Source organism: Calonectris borealis, chromosome W (genome assembly GCF_964195595.1).
Source record: "Calonectris borealis chromosome W, bCalBor7.hap1.2, whole genome shotgun sequence".
Lineage (NCBI taxonomy): Eukaryota > Metazoa > Chordata > Aves > Procellariiformes > Procellariidae > Calonectris > Calonectris borealis.
The window spans coordinates 28243591-28259169 of NC_134351.1; the positions used below are offsets into that span (position 1 = coordinate 28243591).

At 49.9% G+C, this 15579-nt stretch overlaps 1 protein-coding gene across 1 annotated transcript in view; it reads right to left on the minus strand.

Moving 5' to 3' along the window:
* Nucleotides 1-15579, minus strand: part of LOC142075028 (nuclear factor 1 B-type-like) — a 349790-nt gene that overhangs the window by 284866 nt on the left and 49345 nt on the right. The gene's annotated exons all lie outside the window — the stretch shown is intronic.

Here is a 15579-nt window from a genome sequence, read left to right on the forward strand (position 1 = left end):
CAGAGGCGCTACCACTGTCACTGATTGGCTCAGCCTTGGCCAGTGGCGGGTCCGTCTTGGAGCCGGATGGAACGGGCTGTGTCCGACATAGGGGCAGCTTCTGGCATCTTCTCACAGAAGCGACCCCTGCAGTCCCACCCACTACCAAAACCTTGCCACATAAACCCAATAGAAGCCCTGAGGAATACTGCTAGTGACTGGCCACCAGTCAGATGTAGCCCCATTCACTACAACCCTTTGAGCCCTGCCCTTCAGCCAGTTCTTCACCCAGCACACTGTAAACCCACTCATCTCACAGTTGGACAACTTGTCCAGAAGGATGCTGTGAGGGACAGTACCAAAAGCCTTACTAAAATCCAGAAAAACTACATCCACCACCTTCCCTTCATCCACTAGGTGAGTGACCTTATGGTAGAAGGATATCAAATTAGATAAACAGGACTCTCCCTTTGTGAACCCATGCTGACTGTGCCTGATGATTGCATTGTCCTTTAAATGCCTTTCAATAGCACCCAGTATGATCTTCTCCATAGTTTTTCCAGGTACTGAGGTTAGACTAACAGGTCTGTAGTTTCCTGGGTAGTTTCCTCACACCCTTCTTGTAAATTGGAATAATATTGGCTAGCTTCCAGTCAGCGGGGACCTCCCCAGACTCCCAAGACCTTTGGTAGATGATCGAGAGGGGTCCTGCCGTAACATCCGCTAGCTCCTTCAGAACTCTGGGATGAATCCCATCCGGCCCCATGGACCTGTGAACATTCAGCTAATAAAACTGCTCCCTTACAATTTCAGCATCCACAAATGCAAAGTCACTGTTCCCACACTCATGGTCCTCCGACTCAGAGGACCGGGCAGCCCAAGGTCTATCAGTATTATTAAAGACTGAGGCAAAAAAAGCACTGAATGCCCCTGCTTTTTCTTCATCTCTATTTGTCAGGTGACCATCTTCAACAAGTATCGGTCCAATGTTTTCCTTGGACCTCCTCTTGCTATTAATGTACTTAAAAAACCTTTCTTGTTGCCTGACACAACACTGGCCAGTTTCAACTCTAGTTGAGCTTTAGCCTTTCGTCTCTTCTCCCTGCATATGCGAACCACGGCTCTGTAATCTTCCTGTGAAGTCTGACCTTGCTTCCATACATCATACAATTTCTTTTTCCTCCTGAGTTCCATGAGGAGTTCCCTGTTCAGCAAAGCTGGTCTTCTGCCCCACTTGCTTGACTGTCGACACCATGGGATTACCTGTTCTTGTGCTTTTAAAAGGTGGTTCTTACAAACTGACCAGCACTCATGGACCCCTGCCATCCTACCAGCCTACCATCATACCATCCTACCAGTCACCTACCATCACACCTCCCACAAGTCCTTCTCTATTCACAAACAAGTCTAGGAGGGCATCTTTCCTAGTTGGCTCACTGAGTACTTGTGACAAGAAGTTATCATCTCCTACAAACTTCAGGAATTTCCCAGACTTGCTCGTCACAGCAGTATGGTATTCCCAGTGAATGACTGGGAAGTTGAAGTCTCCCATAAGGACAAGGGCTACCGATCCAGAGATTTCTCCTAATTGCCTATAGAATAACTCATCAGTGTGGAGGAATCAATGCCTGAGAGTACAAGCAGTATCATAGCGTTGGTAAACAAGAAGCCATGGGAAGATGGAAAGTGAAAGAAGCCGTGGGAAAAAGGGAGATAAGAGGTGGCAGTTAACGGTTCTGAGGGCGTGACAAAGATAAGGAAATTAGCGGAAGAGTGTCGAGATGACCTTTGCTTAGGGGATGTACTAGGGAATTCTTTGAAGTGCACGCGTGGCATAATGTGAGGTATAAAAAGGCGCTTGTGCTGTATAATAGAGGGATTTTTCATCTTCATCTTCATGCCCTCTCAGACGGAGTCCGTGTCCTTATTCGCCACAAATGGCGCCTGAACAGGGACCGGGACATTCTGTCTGAAGGGCCATAAAGTCGGCAATTGTCGATCCGGTGGCGAGCCCCGCTGAACTGCCAAAGCTGTTGAAAAGAAACAGGAAAAGAGCCGTTGGAAGAAGACGGGATAGAAGCTGTTGAAAAGAAACAGAAAAAAAAAAAGCCGTCGAAAGGAAACAGGAGAAAAGCTGTTGAAAAGAAACAGGAACGAAAGCTGTTGAAGAGAAACAGGAAAAAAAGCCGTTGAAAGGAAACGGAAGAAGAACTGTTGAAAGGAAACAGGATAGTGACGTCGAATCGTCTCTGCAGAACAGAGGTGAGCAGCGGGGGGCGGTAGTCATGGGTTTAAACATGACAAAGGAGGAAAAAACTGTTTGCAGGACCATGGAATTGATCCTGAAAAAATATCAAGTAACCATGGATAATGGGGACTTGAGACGACTCCTGAAGTGGGTGACAACCACCGTTAAGGGAGTCGATTCTACTAACATTTATGATCCAAAAATTTGGGATGAAGCTGGCACCCAGCTTTGGGATGCTGCCACTCGTTCGGACTCGGTGGCTGCAGGACTGCTAGCGCCTTGGAGGACTCTGAATGAGACCCTAAAAAAGCACTTCAGTGCTAAAGACAAGCTGAGAGGTGAAAACTCAGGAGGGAGTGCATCTGTGGCCAAAGAGCCTTCTGCGCCCCCGGCCACTGAGGCTGGAGCGGTGGCTGCCTGCGGGGAGCAGGGTAGCGGCAGTGATGATCCCAATCCGTTTGATCCGGGACCGGTCGACCCAGAGAAAGAGCCGGATTTATATCCCCCGCATGTGCATGATTTGTGGAAGGGGATTCAAAGGGAGGCAGAGAAAGAAGGGGACTCTGACCTCGCGGCTAAGCTCCGTGAGGTCCGGGCGTTCCCGGTGATTTATGAAGCTCATCACAGGCCCCGGTGGGAGGCTCTGAGTTTCCAAGTAGTGAAGGAGTTGAGAAGGGGAGTGATTGAATTTGGCCTCAGTGCCCCTTACTCTGCGAATATGCTAGGGTCGGTCATGAGGAGTTATACGTTATGTCCGCTCGATTGCAAAACGCTGGCGCAATTGTTGCTCACCTCTGCTCAGTTTATGCTCTGGAATGGGGAGTGGCGGCGACTCTGTGAGGCAAAAGCCCTGGAATATTTGGAGCGTCCCGCAGCAGATCCAGTGAGATTCTTGGGAGTTGACGCATTGGTAGGAGAGGGTCGATATGCCACTGCCCATGTCCAGGCACAACTCCCAATGGAAGCCCTAAATGATTCAAAGAATCTTGCCTACCTGGCATTTATGAAGGTCCCCGAGGTAGGGAAGCCCCAGCGCTCCTTTACTAATATTAGGCAGGGACCACAGGAACCGTATATGAAATTTATCGAGACATTAAAAGATGCTTTGGACAAACAAGTAGAGAATGAGGAGGCGCGGAAAATATTATTACAAAAATTGGCAATTGAGAACGCTAACGCGGATTGCCAGAAGGTGCTCCGTCCGTTAAAAAACCCTACGGTAGTTGAAATGATAGAGGAATGCAACCGTGTAGGGACCACGGAGCACCAGGCTGTGGCGATGGCTACTGCTTTTGCAAACTCTAAGTTCAGTCAACAGACGTGCTTCACCTGTGGCCGTCCCAGTCACTTTAAGAGACAGTGCCCGCAGGCAGGCAGGCGGAGGCGGGAACTGGCTGACTCACAACTGGGAACGTGTCCAAAATGTAGGAAGGGCCGGCACGTTGCGAATCAATGCCGGTCGCGGTATGATAAAGACGGTCAGCCTATCCAGGGAAACGGATGCAGGAGTGCGGGGAGGGGCCGCGCGATGATACAAGCAACCCATCAATGCGATGATGGAAACTGCCCCCAGACCCCGCCGGCATCCGTGCCTCCGAATTATCCGCCCGAACATGGGGAAGTGCCGGCGTGGACTTGGCCCCCTCCCACCCAGTGAACCTGACTTCTACGGCTGTTCAAGCAGTGCCCACCGGAGTGTGGGGGCTGCTAGGCGGCGGTTACAGCGCACTCTTACTGGGACGTTCATCCGCCACGTTACAGAGCTTGTTCGTTCTCCCTGGGGTTATCGATGCAGACTATACAGGAGAAGTTAAAATCATGTTGTGGACGCCTACTCCGCCCTGTTACGTGCCGGCAGGAGCACGAATAGCACAGCTCGTCTACTTTCGAGCTGTCCCTCCTGCGGCGGAGCCTCAGGAACGGGGGAGTGGAGGTTTTGGTTCCACTGGCACGCCACAACTCTGGTGGGCGCAGCCTGTCGCTGCGGGGCGACCGCAGCTGCCTTGCTGCCTGTCAGGCGGTGGCCCTCAGCAGTCTGTGCGCATCAGCGGCCTTATTGATACCGGAGCTGACGTGACAGTCATTGCGCAGTCACACTGGCCAGCTCAATGGCTGACGAAACAGGTCCCAATTGCCCTTACAGGTATCGGAGGGCAAACAGCACCACTGCAGAGTGTTCAATTAATTCAAATCGAGGGACCGGAGGGTCGGCGGGCCAATGTCCGACTGTTCATTCTTCCGGCCCCTCTCACGCTGTGGGGACGAGACTGTTTGTCACAATGGGGAATCATGCTGGGGACAAATTTATCCTAGGGGCTACTGATCGGCAGCACACCCTGAAGTTGCAATGGTCCTGTGAAAAGCCTATATGGGTGGATCAGTGGCCCCTCCCCACGGACAAGCTGCATCACTTGCAGGACCTAGTTGCTGAGCAGCTGCGCACTGGGCACATTGTGCCATCCACGAGCCCATGGAACTCACCAGTTTTTGTCATCCAGAAGAAATCAGGAAAGTGGAGGCTCCTTCACGATCTAAGACGTATAAATGAGGCTATAGAGGACATGGGAGCTCTACAGCCAGGCCTCCCTTCACCAACCATGATACCTATGAACTGGCACATCACTATAATAGACCTTAAGGACTGTTTTTTTACCATTCCGCTACACCCAGATGACGCGCCGCGGTTTGCTTTTACTGTACCCGCGACCAATGTAGCCCAGCCGAGTCAACGGTACCATTGGACGGTGCTCCCGCAAGGCATGAAGAATAGTCCCACCATATGTCAATGGTTCGTGGCACGGGCCCTTAGTCCAGCCCGCGCCCAATTGCCTGAAGTCGTAATTTATCATTATATGGATGATATCCTTGTAGCAACCCCCTCTGAGGCCATGATACGAGGGGCCATGGAGGTTGTCGTAACGAGCCTCCAGCGTAACGGCTTGATAGTTGCCCCAGAAAAGGTGCAGCAGACCGCTCCCTGGAAATATCTAGGGTGGCGCATTACTGAGCAAACTGTGATACCGCAAGGGCTCAAGATCAGTAGTCAGGTCCACACCCTGACTGATTTGCAGAAATTATTGGGCATCATCAATTGGGTAAGGCCTCTGTTGGGAATCAACAACGAGCTGTTGAGACCTCTGTTTAATTTGCTAAAAGGTGATCCGGCGTTGGGGTCTCGACGAACGTTAACCCCCGAGGCTCAGCAAGCGTTGCAGCGGATTGCTACAATGATATCGGCTCAGCAAGCACAGCGCTGTGATCCAGAGCTTCCTTTTCAGTTAGCAATAGTGAACACTGACTTCCAACCATATGGTTTGTTGTTTCAATGGAAGCCAACACCCAGCGGCGAACAGTTGTTGGTCATAGAATGGGTGTTTCTTCCCCATCAATTTGGAAAAACCATCACCACTAGAGCAGAAATGTTTGCATCCCTGCTCATGAGAGGGAGGCAACGGTTGATAGCGCTGTGTGGAAAAGAGCCACACACCATTTACATCCCTGTCGTGATGCCTATGTTAACTTGGTTGATGCAAATGTCTGTACCTTTTCAAATAGCTATGGAAGGTTTTACAGGAGCGATTTCTATTCACCCTCCCAGTCATAAATGGCTGCAGTCCCCGCTACCACTGCAGCAATTGCAGAAATGTAGCGTGACCCCTTTGGACGCTCTAACGGTCTTCACGGATGGGTCCGGGCGTACGGGTAAGTCTGTCCTTGTCTGGAAGGACGATCACGATCAATGGCAATCTGATATCCGGAAACAAGATGGTTCACCACAAATCGTGGAGTTGGCGGCAGTGGTACGAGTGTTTGAGAAATGGCAATGCCCCGTCAACATCGTGACTGATTCTGCATATGTTGCAGGGGTAGTGTCCCGCATAGAGTTTGCTTATTTGAAAGATGTAAATAATGCCCAGCTTTTTGCTCTGTTTAAAACCCTCAGAGAACACATTCATCGAAGGATCCACTCTTTTTTTATATTACATATCAGATCTCATACTGCATTGCCGGGGCCCCTGGTTGAGGGAAACCGGTTGGCTGATTCGCTTGCAGGGGCTGTTGTTGTCCCAGGGAAATTTGAGCAAGCGAGGCGTTCACATAACTTTTATCATCAGAACGCTAAGGCCTTGGCTAGAATGTTTCATTTACCACTTATGCAAGCACGCCAAATTGTCACTGCATGCCCTGAGTGCCAGTGTGCGGGCCCTCCACAGCCAGGGGGAGTCAACCCTCGTGGCTTGCAGGCACTCGAACTTTGGCAGACTGATGTTACACATCTTCCCGACTTTGGTCGACTCAAATGTGTCCACGTCTCAGTGGATACGTTTTCGGGAGCAATTGCAGCCACAGCCCACACAGGGGAAAAATCCCGGGATGTCCGAAAACATTTTCTTCTTGCTTTTTCCATTCTCGGAGTACCAAGCAAAATAAAAACAGATAACGGCCCCGGGTACGTCGCCCAAGCCACACGGACGTTCCTGCAAACGTGGGGAATCACTCATATCACGGGAATTCCACACAGCCCCACAGGGCAAGCCATTGTTGAGCGTGCGCACCGTTCCCTCAAAGACATGTTAACAAAACAAAAAGGGGGAGTAGGGGATTTGACCCCACAGGAAAGATTGGCAAAAGCCGTTTATGTTCTTAATTTTCTCAATCGGTGGGCTGAGGAAGGTGGATCCCTGATATGCAGACATTTTGATTCTGTTGAAGGTCATGAGGCAATCATAAGGGACAAGGCGTGGGTAAAGGTGAGAAACCTGGAATCTCATGAGTGGGAAGGCCCGTTTTCATTGATAACCTGGGGTCGAGGGTATGCTTGTGTCTCCACAGATCGAGGACCAAGATGGGTACCAGCGCGGTCCGTCAAGCCATCTTTTTCGCCGTTGTCGCAAGCGTAAGCGCGTTATGGGCCCCATCACAGCCCAAAGAGAACATCTGGATCACCCTTGCGAATCAGACAGGCCAGAAGACCATTTGCCTTTTGCTCTTGTCACCTGGAGATCCTTTTTTCCACCTGCTTAGTGGGACTCCCATGGAACAATTGGTCCCTAGGTCTCACGGAGCCGCATGCAACACTTTGTAGTGGCGGCCGCAATGTGACTGATAATTGGGACGGATGTTTGGTGTACCATCCGCCCTGAGCGTAGAGCCACAAGAGATAGAATTATTGGGGCTTGGCAAAATGGGTAATGAGTTTGATTGAACTGGGAATTATACGTTTGATTGTATTCGTATGTAATCTTGTGTGTGTACTATGTTTATTGCAATGTGTGAGATGAATAATAGAAAAGTCAGTTAGCTTAGTGTTTGTTGTAAAAGAAAAAGGAGGAGATGTGGAGGAATCAATGCCTGAGAGTACAAGCAGTATCATAGCGTTGGTAAACAAGAAGCCATGGGAAGATGGAAAGTGAAAGAAGCCGTGGGAAAAAGGGAGATAAGAGGTGGCAGTTAACGGTTCTGAGGGCGTGACAAAGATAAGGAAATTAGAGGAAGAGTGTCGAGATGACCTTTGCTTAGGGGATGTACTAGGGAATTCTTTGGAGTGCATACGTGGCATAATGTGAGGTATAAAAAGGTGCTTGTGCTGTATAATAGAGGGATTTTTCATCTTCATCTTCATGCCCTCTCAGACGGAGTCCGTGTCCTTATTCGCCACACATCAGTGCTTACATTCTGGCTGGGCGATCTATAGTAGACACCCACTACATCTGCTTTGTTTTCCATCCCGCTAATCCTTACCCAGACGCTCTCAACCACATCATCCCTAACTGTAAGGGCTGTACAGTCACACCTCTCCCTTACATACCGAGTGTGACACCTCCACCTCGCCTGCCCTGCCTATCCTTCCTCAACAACCTGTAGCCCTCCATCCCAGCACTCCAGTCGTGGGACACTGTCCTGGTTTTGGATGGGATAGAGTTAAATTTCTTCCTAGTGCTGTGTTTTGGATTTAGTATGAGAAGAATGTTGATAACACACAGATGTTTTCAGTTGCTGCTAAGTACCCTGTTAGTCAAGGACATTCAGATCAAAACAAAACAAAACAAAACAAAACAAAACAAGCGTTGGGAGGGAGCACAGCCAGGACAGCTGGCCCAGCTGGCCAACGGGGTATTCCATACCATGTGACGTTATGCTCAGTATATGAATGGTCGGCGTGATCCAGGAAGTAGCGATCGCTACTTGGTTATCGGTCAGCGCGGGTGGTGAGCAATTGCATTGTGCATCACTCATTTTGTATATTCTATCATTATCATTATTATTTTCCCTTTTTCTGTTCTATTAAACTGTCTTTATCTCAACCCACGAGTTTTTCTCACTCTTACCCTTCCAATTCTCTCCCCGTCCCACTGTGGCGGGGGGGGAGTGAGTGAGCGGCTGCGTGGTATTTGGCTGCCTGCCAATCGAAATCTCCCCTGACGCAACTTGAGGCTGTTTCCTCTCGTCCTATTGCTTGTTACTTGGGAGAAGAGACCGATACCCGCCTCGCTACAACCTCCTTTCAGGTAGTTGTAGAGAGTGATAAGGTCTCCCCTGAGCCTCCTTTTCTCCAGGCTAAACAACCCCAGTTCCCTCAGCCGCTCCTCATAAGACTTGTGCTCTAGACCCTTCACCAGCTTCATTGCTCTTCTTTGGACGCACTTCAGCATCTCATTGTCCTTCTTGTAGTGAGGGGCCCAAAACGGAACACAGGATTCATGGTGCGGCCTCACCAGTGCCGAGTACAGGGGCACGATCACCTCCCTAGTCCTGCTGGCCACACTATTTCTGATACAGGCCAGGATGCCGTTGGCCTTCTTGGCCACCTGGGCACACTGCCGGCTCATGTTCAGCTGTCTGTTGACCAACACCCCCACATCCTCTTCTGCCGGGCAGCTTTCCAGCCACTCTTCCCCAAGCCTGTAGCGTTGCCTGGGGTTGTTGTGACCCAAGTGCAGGACCCGGCACTTGGCCTTGTTGAACCTCATACAGTTGGCCTCGGACCATCGATCCAGCCTTTCCAGGTCCCTCTGTAGATCCTTCCTACCCTCAAGCAGATCAACACTTCCGCCCAACTTGGTGTCATCTGCAAACTTACTGAGGGTGCACTCGATCCCCTCGTCCAGATCATTGATAAAGATATGAAACAGAACTGGCCCCAATACTCAGCCCTGGGGAACACCACTTGTGACCAGCCGCCAACTGGATTTAACTCCATTCACCACAACTCTTTCGGCCCAGCCATCCAGATAGTTTTTTACCCAGTGAAGAGTACACCCGTCCAAGCCAGGAGCAGCCAGTTTCTCCAGGAGAATTCTGTGGGAAATGGTGTCAAAGGCTTTACTAAAGTCCAGGTAAACAACATCCACAGCCTTTCCCTCATCCACTAAGTGGGTCACCTGGTCATAGAAGGAGATCAGGTTAGTCAAGCAGGACCTCCGTTTCATAAACCCATGCTGTGCTGACTGGGCCCGATTGCCTGGTTGTCCTGTACGTGCCGTGCGATGGCACTCAAGATGATCTGCTCCATAACCTTCCCCGGCACCAAGGTCAGAATGACAGGCCTGTAGTTCCCCGGTCCTCCTTCCGGCCCTTCTTGTAGATGGCCTCACATTTGCTAACTTCCAGTCAACTGGGACCTCCCCGGTTAGCCAGGACTGCTGATAAATGATTGAAAGTGGCTTGGTGAGCACTTCAGCCAGCTCCCTCAGTACCCTCGGGTGGATCCCATCCAGCCCCATAGACTTGTGTGTGTCTAAGTGGTGTAGCAGGTCGCTAACCATTTCCCCTTGGATTATGGGGGCTTCATTCTGCTCCCCGTCCCTGTCTTCCAGCTCAGGGGGCTGGGTACCCCTAGAACAATTGGTCTTACTATTAAAGACTGAGGCAAAGAAGGCATTAAGTACCTCGGTCTTTTCCTCATCTTTTGTCACTATGTTTCCCCCCGCATCCATTAAAGGATGGAGATTCTCCTTAGCCCTCCTTTTGTTGCTAATGTATATAGAAATATTTTTTATTGTCTTTTACGGCAGTAGCCAGATTAAGTTCTAGTTGAGCTTTGGCCCTTCTGATTTCCTCCCTGCATAACCTCACGACATCCTTGTAGTCCTCCTGAGCTGCCTGCTCTTTCTTCCAAAGGTCATAAACTCTCTTTTTTTCCCTGAGTTCCAGCCAAATCTCTCTGTTCAGCCAGGCTGGTCTTCTTCCCCGCTGGCTCATCTTTTGGCACATGGGGACAGACTGCTCCTGTGCCTTTAAGATTTCCTTCTTGAAGAATGTCCAATCAAAAAGGATTATAGAGCCCCAGGAGCGATGGTAAGGGACTCTGGAGAGCAGGTAGATTTTTCATCAATCCTCCCAGTCAAAGGGAAGGGGTTTGAAAGGGCCAGTCGAATCTGGCGAATCAACAAATGGTTACAGGACTGGTGCCACAGCCAGGGGTTCAGCTACTTAGACCATGGGACTCCCTTTGAGAAACCTGACCTACTGGGGGCTGAGGGGTCCATCTGTCAGAGAAGGGGAAGAGCGTCTTCAGTCATAGGCTTGACAAGCTGGTGAACAGGGCTTTAAACTAAAGTTGCCGGGGGAGGGGAACCTCAATCCATCCCACTCCTACCAGTTTGATGCCAGGGCCAGCAATAGATGCCCAGAGCCTGAAGAAGGATCACAGGTCAGCAGGAGAGTGCCTGAAGAGCAGCACAAAGGAACTCCAGCCAGTAAGACAGCTTCATCAGGGACCCAACTTAAATGCCTCTATGCAAACACACGTAGCATGGGGAATAAACAAGAGGAGTTAGAGACATGTGCACGCCTGCAGGGCTACGATCTTATTGGCATCACGGAGACGTGGTGGGATGGCTCCTATGATTGGAGTGTTGGAATGGAAGGATACAGGCTCTTTAGGAAGGACAGGCAGGGGAGACGAGGAGGGGGTGTCGCCCTCTATGTCGATGACCATCTGGAGTGCATGGAGCTCCGCCTGGGGATGGATGAGGAGCCGACCCAGAGCTTATGGGTCAGGATTAAAGGGAGGGCAGGGACAGGTGACATTACGGTGGGGGTCTGCTACAGGCCACCTGACCAGGAGGACCGAGCGGATGAGGCCCTCTATAGACAGATAGGAGCAGCCTCACGTTCACAAGCCCTGGTCCTCATGGGGGACTTCAACCACCCCGATATCTGTTGGAGGGACAACACGGCAGGGCATAAGCAATCCAGGAGGTTCCTGGAATGCATCGATGATAACTTCCTTCTCCAAGTGGTAGAGGAGCCAACGAGGAGAGGTGCTATGCTGGACCTTGTTCTCACCAACAAGGAGGGGCTGGTGGGGAATGTCAAGCTCAAGGACAGCCTTGGCTGCAGTGACCATGAAATGGTGGAGTTCAAGGTCCTTAGGGCACCGAGGAGGGCGCACAGCAAGCTCACTACCCTGGACTTCAGGAGAGCAGACTTTGGCCTCTTCAGGGATCTGCTTGGTAGAGTGCCATGGGATAAAGCCCTGGAGGGAAGAGGGGCCCAAGAAAGCTGGCTAATATTCAAGGATCACCTCCTCCAAGCTCAGGAGCGATGCATCCCAACAAAGAGGAAGTCAGGCAAAACCGCCAGGAGGCCTGCACGGATGAACAAGGAGCTCCTGGACACACTCAAACACAAAAAGGAAGCCTACAGAGAGTGGAAGCAAGGACAGGTAGCCTGGGAAGAATACAGAGAAATTGTCCGAGCAGCCAGGGATCAGGTTAGGAAAGCTAAAGCCCTGACTGATAGAATTGAATCTGGCCAGGGACGTCAAGGGCAACAAGAAAAACTTCTATAGGTATGTTGGGGATAAAAGGAAGACTAGGGAAAATGTGGGCCCTCTCCGGAACAAAATGGGAGACCTGGTTACTCGGGATATGGAGAAGGCTGAGGTACTCAATGACTTTTTTGCCTCGGCCTTCACCGGCAAGTGCTCAAGCCTCAGAAGGCAAAGGCAGGGACTGGGAGAATGAAGAGCCGCCCACTGTAGGAGAAGATCAGGTTCGAGACCATCTAAGGAACCTGAAGGTGCACAAGTCCATGGGACCTGATGAGATCCATCCGCGGGTCCTGAGGGAACTAGCAGATGAAGTTGCTAAGCCACTATCCATCATATTTGAGAAGTCGTGGCAGTCCGGTGAAGTTCCCGCTGACTGGAAAAGGGGAAACGTATCCCCCATTTTTAAAAAGGGAAAAAAGGAAGACCCAGGGAACTACAGGCCAGTCAGTCTCACCTCTGTGCCTGGGAAGATCATGGAACAGATCCTCCTGGAAGCTATGCTAAGGCACATGGAGGACAGGGAGGTGATTCGAGACAGCCAGCATGGCTTCACCAAGGGCAAGTCCTGCCTGACCAACCTAGTGGCCTTCTATGATGGAGTGACTACATCAGTGGACATGGGAAGAGCTATAGATGTCGTCTATCTGGACCTCTGTAAGGCCTTTGACACGGTCCCCCACAACATCCTTCTTTCTCTAAACTGGAGAGGTATGGATTTGATGGGTGGACTGTCCGGTGGGTGAGGAATTGGTTGGAAGGATGCATCCAGAGGGTAGTGGTCAACAGCTCAATGTCCAGATGGAGATCGGTGACGAGTGGTGTCCCGCAGGGGTCCGTATTGGGACGGGTACTGTTTAACATCTTCATCAACGACATAGACAGTGGGATCGAGTGCACCCTCAGCAAGTTTGCAGACGACACCAAGCTGAGTGGTGCGGTCGACACGCCTGAGGGACGGGATGCCATCCAGAGGGACCTGGACAAGCTCGAGAAGTGGGCCCGTGTGAACCTCATGAGGTTCAACAAGGCCAAGTGCAAGGTCCTGCACCTGGGTCAGGGCAACCCCCGGTATCAATACAGGCTGGGGGATGAAGGGATTGAGAGCAGCCCTGCCGAGAAGGACTTGGGGGTACGGGTGGACGAAAAGCTGGACATGAGCCGGCAATGTGCGCTCGCAGCCCAGAAGGCTAACCGTATCCTGGGCTGCATCAAAAGAAGCGTGGCCAGCAGGTCGAGGGAGGTGATTCTGCCCCTCTACTCTGCTCTGGTGAGACCCCACCTGGAGTACTGCGTCCAGCTCTGAAGCCCTCAGCACAAGAAAGACATGGACCTGTTGGAGCAGGTCCAGAGGAGGGCCACGAAAATGATCAGGGGGATGGAACACCTCTCCTATGAGGAAAGGCTGAGAGAGTTGGGGTTATTCAGCCTGGAGAAGAGAAGGCTTTGGGGAGACCTTATAGCTGCCTTTCAGTCCTTAAAGGGGGCTTCTAAGAAAGATGGCGGCAAACTTTTTAGCAGGGCTTGTTGCGACAGGACAAGGGGGAATGGTTTTAAACTAAAAGAAGGTAGATTTAGACTAGATATAAGGAAGAAATTTTTTCCAGTGAGGGTGGTGAAACACTGGAACAGGTTGCCCAGAGAGGTGGTAGATGCCCCATCCCTGGAAACATTCAAGGTCAGGTTGGACAGGGCTCTGAGCAACCTGATCTAGTTGAAGATGTCCCTGCCCACGGCAGGGGGTTTGGACTAGATGACCTTTAAAGGTCCCTTCCAATCCAAACTGTTCTATGATTCTATGATTGCAGTACTCCAGTTGTGCGAGTCATCCCACCATGTTTCCGTGATGGCAACTATATCATAGTTTTCCCACTGCACAATGGCTTCCAGCTCCTCCTGTTTGTTGCCCATGCTGCGTGCATTGGTGTACATGCACTTCTCTTGGGCTATTGATCCCACCACCGTTTTGGGGGGAGAAGCCCTAATTCCTACGTGACCGTTCTCAGGTGCTTCCATGGTTTCTAACACATCAATAACCCTCGCATCTTTGCTGCTGCATGAATCTCCATCCCCTACCCCCACTGAAACGGCAGACCGAAGGACCTCGCTAGCACACTGTCCCTCAAACTTTGGCGTGCCACTCCCAGGCTTATCTCTAGCAAACCTGGTTTCAGAGCCAATAAATCAACATTGTGACCAGCGACTATTAAACCAATATAATGAATGCTTATAACAAATTTTGCCTTAACACGCTTTCGTCAGATCTGTCATTATCTCAACCCTTTGTGTCCCACGTTGGGCACCAAAAAGAACTGTTGTGTTTTAACCCGGCAGGCAGCCAAACACCACACAGCCGCTCGCTCACTCCCCCTCGCCACAGTGGGATGGGGGAGAGTATTGGGAAAAAAAAAAAGTAAATTTAGTGGATTGAGATAAAGACAGTTTAATAGAACAGGAAAGGAAGGGAAAATAATAATAATAATAATAATAATATTAATAATAATAATAATAATGGTAGAATATACAAAATGAATGATGCACAATGCAATTGCTCACCACCCGCCGACCGATAACCAAGCAGCGATCACTACTTCCTGGACCACAACTGCTATTTATATGCTGAGCATGACGTCACATGGTATGGAATACCCTGTTGGCCAGTTGGGCTAGCTGTCCTGGCTATGCTCCCTCCCAGCTTTTTGTGCACCTGGCAGAGCATGGGAAGCTGAAGAGTCCTTGACTACAAGGGAACTTAGCAACAACTGAAAACATCAGTGTGTTATCAACATTATTCTCCTACTAAATCCAAAATACAGCACTAGGAAGAAATTTAACTCTATCCCAGCCGAAACCAAGACAATCCCTTTCCCCCTTCAAATCTAGTTTAAAGCTCTTTCAATGTGCCCTGCTAACTCCTGTGCAAAGATCCTTTTCCCCCTTTGAGACAGGTGTACCCCATCTGTCGTCAGCAGGCCTGGTGTCATGTGGACCGACCCATGATCAAAAAACCCAAAATTCTGCCGATGACACAAGGCTCGGAGCCAGGTATTGATCTGCTGGCTCTTCCTGTTTCTTCCCTCCCCCTTAAACTGTTAAGGAATGGCTTAAAGCCCCATGGCATATGTAGTTAACTGAAATGTTTTTCCAACAGGAAAGCATGTGTTATGCTGAGAAAAGACAAAAAAGGCTCTGACTTTTTCTCCTTATACTAAGCTGTCAGTAGTGTCCAGACCAAAAGCCAAAAGCTCAGCTTATGGCATGAATTGTCTTTCATCACTCATCTTTCATCACATTTTGAACATTGCACGCACAAAAATAAATACAGTCAAGGTTCTCAGGGGACAAGATTTCCACAGCTAAGGTTTTGAAACCTAAGAAAACTCAGATTTCTAAGTTTTTATATGATGTCTATTACTGTTCTACTGAAGTATGGATATAAGTATGAAATACAAATACAGTGCAGAGGCATCTACCTGACTTTTCTGTAAATACATTTTGCATTCATAAAAATGAAGATTTGTCCACACTAGGAAATTTATGAAAATAGCTATTCTGAATTTAACAAAAATCCCCATAT